The sequence below is a fragment of the Callorhinus ursinus genome, unplaced genomic scaffold, assembly GCF_003265705.2.
Source record: "Callorhinus ursinus isolate GAN/ISIS: 27379988/994484 unplaced genomic scaffold, GSC_fseal_2.0 scaffold6, whole genome shotgun sequence".
Lineage (NCBI taxonomy): Eukaryota > Metazoa > Chordata > Mammalia > Carnivora > Otariidae > Callorhinus > Callorhinus ursinus.
The window spans coordinates 1,977,968-1,988,810 of NW_027397068.1; positions in this window are offsets into that span (position 1 = coordinate 1,977,968).

A 10,843-nucleotide genomic window follows, 5' to 3' on the forward strand; every position below is an offset into this window, starting at 1 on the left:
CCTATAGTTTCACACTTAAAGCCAACTAACTTCTCTGAGTCTTGGTTTATTCCATTAAGAAAATGGCTCTCAGGGGCGCCTGGGTGGTTCAGTCGGTTAAGCGTCTGCCTTCAGCTCAGGTCATGATTCCAGGGTTCTGCAGTTGAGCCCCATATAGGGCTCCTTGCTCAGCAGGGAGCCTGCTTCTCCCTCTTCCCCTGCTCCGGCTCATGCTCTCTCTCTCTCTCTCATTCTCTCAAATAAATAAATAAAATCTTAAAAAAAAAATGGCTCTCTGCAATTAGAAAATCAACCCAAGATTGTGGAAGAACAGAGCAAGGGATCATGACTTGGGATCTTCATTGCCAAACTCTCCTGCCTCTCCCCAAAATACACCCATGAAACTAAATTAGATGAGTAATTATCACGTGCTTACAAGACAGGAAAATTCTTCTCTAAAGTTTCTGGTGAGGAAGAGAACACATGCAAACATTTCTTTCTTAGTTAAGGAAAGTCCTCCTTTATTTATTATCTCATCAATAAGCCTGAAGACAGGATTTGCTTTCCACAGGAAAGAAAAGCCATCTTACAGAGAACATTCAAGCTCAATGCCAGATCAGCTAGTTATTTACTATACAAGAAGCACAGAGAAAATACCAGTGAATAAGAAGCAATACTGAAATAGAATTCGCCATGGATTCCATTAAGGCCCTTAATTAAGTCTCTACCTGGCACTCAGTACTCAAACATTTTTTTTTAAATGAAAAAATGAATGAATGCATAAGTTGTTTCTGTATATGCAAAAGCCAGTTCTGAGCAGCCCCACAGCACTGGGTATAAACAGACTGAAGGGGAATTAACATTTATTGTGCTATTTAAATTCTCACACTTGTGCCTGACAGTGGCATATTATCTCCATAAGAGAGAAAACCAAGTTTAAGAAATGCATCCAGGATCATACATTACCTAATAAGTGGCAAAATAGGGATTAGACCTAGTTCTGTCTGTCTTCAAAGCCCATGCTCTTATAACTCTATCAAAATGCTTGTATGATTTCCCAGTAGCTAAGCATGGATTTAATGATGACCTTGGGGCATTATTTCCTCTCTGACTCGAGATTCCAAGCAAATAGCTATTTTGTATACGTTGTAAGACATGAAGCCTAAGCATCCTGGGAGAGGTTATGGAGCTACCATCAGAGAGGTCTTCCAGGCAGGTAAATTAAACCAGTTCTTTAAAATAGGCATGACTGGTTTTATGCTGCGATGCAATCAGGCATAATTTATGACTTTAATGACTGTAAATTATTAATACTTGCATGCACTCTCAGAAAGTATTTCAGAGGTTAGTTGTTGGAGGGAAAGAGGAAAATTAGACAGGCCTAAAGCTGCTCTGAGCCCTTCTAAAGACCTAAAGGAGTATCTAATCTCATCAGTTCTCCCTCTGAGTGTCACCTGCTGCTCAACGATTTGCCCAGGTCTACTAAGATTTATTTCCCCTACCTGTCCCTAGAGCCCATGATATGCAGAATGCTGAGTGCTCAGTCCCACACTGTCAACCCCATATTGGCTGAATTTACAATACGCAGAAATTAACTTTGTTTAATAAGTATCCCTAATAGGTATGAGATATCAAACAGTTACAACTTAAAATCAATTGATTCAAGCAGCTCCCTTCTAACTCTTTGGTGGAATGAATATACTATAAATGTGATAGTTCTAATGGATGAAGAAGAATGGATAAAAATTTTGGAGAGAAAGAGCAGGAAGAAGTGCCACAGGGGAAGTAGCTAGAGGGCAATGAGAAATTCAGAAATCCTGGTTTTTCTCTAACCTTAACAATGACATCAATCTTGCATATGCATGAGAAGGAAAGCAGGAAAATAAACTGGTTACAAGAAGCAACTACAATGGCACTGCTTAGGGGAGCAATATACATATTAGGTTAGAGCCAAGCTTCCCAACCAACATATTGCCAGTACTAAACCCCTCAGGTCTCTCCCCTCAAGGACAGCAGTTGGGGGTGGGGGTTGTTGCTTGGACAGCTGGAGCCATGATGTAAAGGTTGTGGGAATAAACTGAGTTAGAGCATAAACTTTACAGTCAGAAAAATATGGCCCTGCTAGTTTACCTTCTATGTGATCTCAGGTAGGCAAGTTAATATCCCTGAATGTTCCCATTCCATCCATGCATGTAAAAATACTTGTGTAGTGTCATAAGTATTAAATGAAGTTAAAAATGTGAAAGGCTTAGCAATTTCAGACCCATACAAGTACTTAAGGAGAGATAATTGGCTAATTAAACTATTATAAGCATTTACAACTATAATGCACCAGTGAGGTTAAGGTTGTTCTAGGTTTTCATATATTTTTTGACTTTTTACCATGTAAAGCTAAGTCAGATCTGGGAATTGCACTGAGAGAGCCTAGAGCGCTATAAATGGAAAACAAAGGTTTCCTGGCTGATAACCTCTCCGGAGAAATATTTTCATGTAGTGTAGATGTGAAGGACAGTGTATGTGTCAGAGAAGCTCCTAGAGGGGATGTACCAGGGAGGGGTAGGATGTTGCTATCCCTTTCCTTGATATTACTTAACAACATCCAAAATGTCTTCCAAAGCAAAGAGTCGATGAATGTTCTTGCTGATGGCTATCTTGAAAATTCTGGCCAGCGGCCCTGTGAGGCCCTAAGTTTCAACCAAGTCACCAGGAGCTAAATTGCAGGTGTGCAAAAGGATAAAAAAAGCAGTTTATACTATATTTTTGTCAGTATAACACCCTCATTAAAGGTTGAAAAATGTGTTTGTCATCTAAGTAAAATGTGTGTATGTTCTAATAATTGCTTCTATTACACAAATTCAACTCTGCAACATTTTCTTTCCCTTTTTCTGATTTTAATATCAAAAAAAGGATTTTGATTGGTTTCTTTTAATAGATTCTAAAAATAGTTCTTTGAGGTCTGGTCAGCATTAGCAGCCTAAGTTTGGAGGTAGCTTTCATCATTCCTCCAATGTATTTTATCCTCAAGCCTTACTATACTGTGGTTGTCAGAGTAGAAGTACAACTTTACCAAATTATAAAGGTGGAACAGAAAAGTTGAGCTAGCTCTCTCTGAAGGGAGCGACAGTAAAATCTTAACTTGAAAATTGCCTAAGAAAAGACTTCTCAGCCAATGTAAGGAGAAGGAAAATCACCTAACTATGCAAAATACTATCAAGAACTCACAAGCATTGTCCCTATTTTATATATTTCATTTCAGCCCTCAGGAAAATCCCACCATGGTCCACTGTTATTTAGATGATTTTCTTTACAGAAGCTGCTAGTAACTATTCCAAATCTAAGGAAAACAGGTTTGTGTACAAACTCTTAGAAAACCTCAGAATAAAGCAAAGCATTTCCTAGCAACATTTTCTGGATTGCTTGCTCCTCCATGAGGTTTAGAGAATACCTTCTAGAAATCATAGACATAGTCTTTATGAAAATTCTTACTGGGTAGCTCTGTATCAAGTACAAGGAGCTGCTTTTGCTTTCACAGAAAATACATGTGATAAAAATTGACACCTTATTTATAAATTCCTAATGGGTTAGTCAAAAATATTTTAATGACTGCAAGGATATAATTTCAGTTTGTCACACATTTTGTGGATAAAAACAGAAGTGATATTCTCAGTTTTAATTCTGGATAGAGTAGATGAGGACGTAACTTTTAGATAGCTGTACAGTGTTTAGGAACAAAAGATATGGAAAGGAGTGAAATCTCTTTCCATTTGTCCAAGTGAGACAATAAAGAAGCATATTTTAGACCAGACTAATACTCCTCTTCACCAGGTAAACTGACAAGAATTCTGGGAAACTTCAAAGCATGAAGCCACATAAATCAGAAAGTGTTTAGTGGTGTACATATTTTCAATTTCTTTAGTGTAACTCCTTAAACCCCAACTAGGAATATGACTTAAGTACACTAATGTAAAACTAAAGCATTGCAAAAACTTACCCAGACTTTATTCTACGGCTGAACACTGGGAGATAGATTCAAAGCCCTTAGCCTCAGGGAAAGCACTCATCCAAAAAGACTAATTCAAAAAAGTATTAGCATTATGGATGTGTCTAGTGGCCATTTAATAAAGAGAGACTTTGGGGGATAAAAAACAATTCATCCAGTTATAAAAGTTCACCAAAATACAACCTATTATAAATTCATTCCCCCTAAAGCAGTGACAGTTAGCTAATTCAGTTCTTTCCATAAGAAAGCTACAGAACAACTGAGACAGAGCACAATCTATGAAAAATGTGAAGAAATGAATGAATGTTGAATACTAGAATTTCTCTGGTTTCCCCCTCCCAAACATCAAAGTCGGACCACCTCAGAAATGAACCAGACTGCCTTTAAGTGCATTTGACATCTCATCTGTTTAAAGGTGTTGAGGGGGAGGGGTCCCAGAAGACAGAACAATTAATCGGAAAAGCATTGGGAAAGGCTACCTTCCCCTAGTTTGTCTCTAACACCATCCTGGCATAGAAGCTAAGACACTAATTCATAAGGTCACTTCTTTGATTTAAGGTTTGGCCTCCATAAGTCATCTTATAAAATGTAAATGTATTCCTTGAAAGAAAATACACAATAACATTAAATCACTGATAAAATAACTTAAAAATCCATGTCTCAAATTAACAGAGGCGAGTTTACCACTGAAAGAATGGAGCAAGGGCAAGAGTATTTTGGGGGTTAGGAACAGTAGCCTTAAAACATGAACTGAGGATAGCTGAGGGGGGGATCCGGATAGATCCTGTGACATGTTCTGGAAAGCCAGCGGGCTGTACTGGGACCTGACACTTGGGTTCAAGAGGGACAGACAAATGAAAAGAGGAAAGACTTTATTTTTACCCTTTTCACCTTCTTTTCCTAAGGATGATGCTATGTACAAGCTAGGGCAGAGTGGAACAGAATTCTCTCCCTAACTTTCTCTCTAGCTTCATAATGCAGTTTGGTCTTCTCTTTCCTTTTCTCCTTTCATCTTCCCACTACTACACCCCTCCCGGCCGGACCAGAAGATGCTTTACATAATAACTATTTCCTACACTGAGTTCTTGCTTTATGCCAGGAATCGCTCTAAGCGTTTTTCATGTCTCATTTAATGCTTGTAGGAACACTCAGAAATTATCAATCATTTTTAACAATTAGGGGTGCCTGGGTGGCTCAGTCAGTTAAGGGTCTGCCTTCAGCTCAGGTCATGATCTCAGGGTCCTGGGATCAGCCCCGCGTTAGACTCTGTGCTCAGTGGGGAGTCTGCTTCTCCCTCTGCCCCTCCCCCTGCTCATGCTCCATGTCTCTCTCTCTCTCAAATAAATAAATAAATTCTTAAAAAAAATTGGATAATAGTACACATAGGTTTCTTAGGCAGATTAAATAAGAAGCACTTAAAAAGGTGCTCAATCAATACCACTTGCCTATATTTAACTCACCTTTGCTCTTGTAGCTGTCCCTTGGTGATTAGGAAATCCACTGTCCAACTGCTTATCAGATAGTCAGGCTAACATAGGTTTTTTTATGTCTTAAACTGGTTCCATTATCTTTCATTACCCTCTCCAGTTAAAAATCGTTTCAGACCTTAAGCTTCACCTCTTACTGACAATGTGTGCCCCTGCTAAAGAACTGCTTACTCTTAGGAAACAAAGTCTGAAAGCAACTTTAACCATCCTCCCTCCTTCCATTTTAACACTCCACTGACTCATTTTGTGTCCCGGGGCACTCTTTAGAATATTAAATTGTATTACAGAGGATCTATCATAAGAAAGATCAACCATCACTTTGAGGGTTTAGCATAGGCCTAGAATAGTACAAATGCCATAAATATTTTTGAATGAATAAAGGAAAGGACTCCATCACATTTTTAAATCAAAGAAAATATTTTAACATTCTTTGAGCCTATAATTCTATTAAAAATCAAACATTATGTAAACCTCAGAGGCAGCTAGGGCTAGTTTCATGTCTGCCATCTGTCATATTCATTTTCTGATGAAGAATGTTTAGAGCACTGAAAAATCTCAGGGAAGACATTTTCATTAAGTGCATTCTACTGGCTTATTTGAGTTAACTACTAGTTGGATGGAATTTTAGCCAAGTCAGAGATTTGAAGGATTGGACCCTCTTCCAGTCCATTCAGGTCATTCCTACCCTCGGCAGAGTAAAGATCTCAGTCACCCTAGCACTAAAGTATGTTGATTGTGCAAAGCCTTCTCTCATTTTACATTTATAGGACACTGAGACTGGAAATAAATCTAGGATATGCTGACTAATTCTTCTGGCAGATATCAGCTTTTAACATGCATGAGATATTCCCACTGTCATTGCCTGAAGGGCATCAGAGGGAGAGAGGAAAATGTACTTCCTCAGAGTGAGCTTAGTCTAAGTTCTCGCACAATCAATATTATTACATTTTCTTGGGTTCAAGGCACAAGGAATCGTGATGGATAAGTAATAAAAAAGAAAAAAATCTGTCACTATTTCACCATCACATTTCAGTAAATATCACAGTGGAATGGTTCAGAGGCAATCAGCAATTTCTTCTAAGAGGATTCAACAGCTTAAATAACCAGACATCATCTGATTAGACTCAGTTTGCACAGTTTCAGTGCATCCTAGTGCTCTAAGTGTAGCATCTTCTTGCTGATATAAGCACCTATGATCACCCCAGGACTTGAATTGCTCACCATTACTCACCTTCTAGAAAGGGAAACCAGAGTCATTGCTATGTTCATTCATTGTCTCATTAATTATCAACAACAAACAAAAGTCATTTGTTTTCTCTCTAAACTAACATAACCTAATGGGCATCCAACTGCAGTTGTTAGAGAAAAAAGCAAAAGGCAATGTAAGAAGATATTTTTTTAAAATCTGAATGAGTTAGAATTACCTAACAGAATATAAAAACACTTAATAAAAAAAAAAAAGAGGAACAGTGGGGACAGTGATGACAAGGTATACCTCAGAGTCTCCAAAAATGCAATACTGATAAGTTACCTAAACAATCTCAATGATAGCACACTCAAGTAGTAGAACGCCTCAGCTTTACAAAGAAAAGTAATTTCATTTCATTATTCTGTGTGACTAGTATGAAAATGAGCAGTAAATGTACAGAGACTTGAAGAAGCAGAGAGAAAACAGAAAAGAACATAGATGAGAACAAGACACAGAGAAAATAAGAAACTAAGAGAGGAAGAGAGACAGAGAAAAAGAAGAAAAGTGCACCACTGAGCAGGAGATGATATGGGTAACACAAATCTTGGTTTGTACCTTCCTCCCCGAATTCTATGGCCTGTGAATGTTTAAAACTCATCTTGGGATTTTTGCAAATGGTAGGAGTTGCGGGGAGAGAGAAACTTCATTGATTCCAACTTTGAATGCCGCTAGTAGAATTCTGAAGCCATTCTAATATCTTACCCCTTTTAGATAACTTGATCTTTTTGTTCAAACATCCTAAATTTTTCTCTATCTTTGAAGTTCTATAAGAAGTAAGGGTTAATGCATGGGATCCCTTGCCGGTTGGCCTTCAAAAAAACCGTTATCCCTTATATAATCTTTCTATAGAGCAATCAAAATGCTATCATCACTGTTTGGGGATTAAGAGATATACTGAGTAACAAAATGGGTTTTCACACACTGAGGAGGAGTATGAATTCTACTTCAGAAGAAAATACCAATTTCCACAATTATAATCCATTATTCTTGATATTAGAGGGGAGCCTCTCTGACTGTGATAATTCATCATCAAATCAGTAGTCTCTTGGTATTCTGAACAATTTAGGAAAAATAATAAAAAGATTGGATTAAATAGCATCAAGGACCTTCTTAGTCTCAAAAAATATAACCTCATATAAAAGTGGATACCTGTCTAATTTGAAAATGGAATTGAAAATTCAGTTCTGTGGTACCTTTAAAACTTCGATAGTTCTTTGAAATTGCATTTTAAACTACTTCTTGTTTTGTTCTAAAAAGGAGATTTTTTTCCCTATTTACTCTGAAAGTTTTCCCTGAAACAAAATTTTTATCTAAGTTCTAAAAAATATGCTGCTCTGTCCTTTTTTTTTATTTTGAATTACTTCTCCCTCTTAGCTTGTTTTTTTTTTTCTCTTCTGATTTGAAAGCAGAGTTAGAAATTCTATGAGAAGTAGAAGCTTTGAAAAATAAAAACCTGTATAGCCTTTGCTCCAACAGTTAATAAAAATGCAGCTTTTTTTTTCTAGGTGCTTTTGCTTGTGGAGGCTCACTGACACTGAACTAGTGTAAGTGAACTAGTCCCTGCCCCCAACTGAACAAACATTAAAAATCTGTCAGTAGACATTTCTCAGCGTGAGATGCCTCAAAAAGGCAACAGCAAGTCTACTTCCTTCACTAGAGATACTTCTGCTATGATGTTGATTCTCAGCCTATTTCAAGAACTTGTTACCCCTGGGGACTGATTATAAGCTACTGTATCTTTCATAACTAAATAGCTTGAATTTGACCATTGTGGCATCGAACCTAAATCTATGCCAGCTTAAGACCTCTTATGATCTCTGGGTGAATTCTTCCGCAAGACATACTACTAAGAGGTTGTATGCATTATAGGTTAGTGCACAGGCTCTGTGATCCTGGCTGCACCCCTTATCGGCTATGCATCCTTGGGCAAATTTCTTAAGGTCCCTTTGCCTTAGTTTCCCCATCTGTACATGCAAATGATTCTGATGAAAGAAACTAATTCACATTAGGAAAGTCCATGGCACAGAGGAAGCACTCAAAAGTGTCAGAGATTGCTCTGAAATCACATGCTCAAAGGGCAATGAATTATGCTATCTTACTACAACTCCTACAACTTCTCTTTTACAAATTTCTTGACAATATTAATCACTCTATAGAATCACTTGTCTGTAATTGTTTGAAGGAAAATCTGCTATAGAGTAAGAGCAGGTTACAGAGACAATCTGGAAGGTTATTTCCCTTCATCTGACAGCAGCTCTGTTCACAGATACGAGAAACTGGCTCTATGAGTCTATGGATCCAAAAGGGTCAGTTTCAGAATCCAGACTCAGAAGTGTTGAGCCTGAGCCTATTAAAATGAGCAGTTCCTCATATTTTAAGAAAAAAGAAAAAGAAGAAGATAGCAGGAGAGGAAGAATGAAGGGGAGTAAGTCAGAGGGGAAGACGAACCAGGAGAGACGATGGACTCTGAAAAACAAACTGAGGGTTCTAGAGGGGAGGAGGGTAGGGGGATGGGTTAGCCTGGTGATGGGTATTAAAGAGGGCACATTCTGCATGGAGCACTGGGTGTTATGAACAAACAATGAATCATGGAACACTATACCAAAACAAATGACGTAATATATGGTGATTAACATAACAATAAAAATTTTTTTTAAAAATGAGCAGTTCCTTCAGGGTAATTCAGCAACTGGGGGCATTTTCAGCAGTTAGACTCCCTAGACTAAGCCTCATGCTCCCACCTAGGATAGCAAAATTATCTTGTTTACAACCTCAATCCCTGAGTCAACTGAAAAATACACACCTATAATGATAACAATTTCCCAGTAAGCCAGATAATTGGAAGTAAGCAGTATGTTTGCTTAGAGTCTCATGAATCTGTTTTAGAATCCTTCTCTACCCTGTGAGACTTTGGGCAAATTACTTACCCTATCTCAGTCTCAACTTTTACATAAGAAAAATGTGGATAAGAAGAGTTACCTTGCAGTATTTACTATGTGAATTCAAGATAAAATATTTAAAGTTCCCAATACAATTCTTAACAAAGAATAGATTTTAAATACATGGTTATTGCTTTTATTATTGTTATTATCATATAGGTGAAAAAAACAGCATATATGATTCCTTATCCATGAGGAACTCTTGGGATGGATATGATCTTAATGAAGCTAAGAGAGTAGAATAAAAATAAGAGGAAAAGTAATCACAGTAAAAAATGGAAGAGAAATAAGAGTTGAGAGGCTAGGCCTAATGAGCTTGTCTTTATGTATCTTTATATCAGGGGCCATAGACATTTTGAAAACCTGATAAAACCTAAGAACCCTATCTCCAGAAAAACAAACCCACACATTAACACATAAAATTTTATGGCTCCAAGAAGTCCGGGGCATGAACTATGAGAGGCTATACCAGTGTTTTCCAAACTGTGCATCACAACCCATTGTGGGTAAAAGCAATTTAATCTGTTTGACCAGCTTATTTTAAAGAAATACATATCCTTATCTATAGCTATAGAAAATAATAGGACAATATTGGAAAGTATTATATATAATAGTATTATTATTTGATAAAACCTTTGTTTCGTGTGTGTGCGTGTGCGTGTGTGAACTCATAGGTACACCAGATCACAAGGTTAGATACCTTTCTTCCACAGTTTATGGTGAAACATGTTTGAGATACACTAACAAGGGTGATTACTACAACTATGTACCTCCAACATAGATATCTCTAATAAGAACCCACCCATTCTTTTTTTTTTTCTTTAGCCTAAATGCTATTTATTGAAAAGAGCAGAGAAGAGAGAGTACAGGCCCCCTAAGAACAGGATGGAACAAAACAAGCAGTGCAAGTCTGCCTCCTGCTTAGCATATTCTCTTCTTGCCCCACTGGGTCATCTTGTTGTTGACAGGCACCTTCAAGAAGTGAACCCAGCCATTTTTAAACTCTTCTGTGAAAACTACTTGAGAAGTATCCAAACCTTCCTCTCATCCTTCAGACATAATAAGAATATGAACTCAAAGATATTCATGCCTATTATTAAACAGTAGGCATGTTACAATAAGAATGTATATTCTTTTATTGAATAATATAGAGCTATAATTTGAGACATTGGGGTGTCAGAAGCCCTAT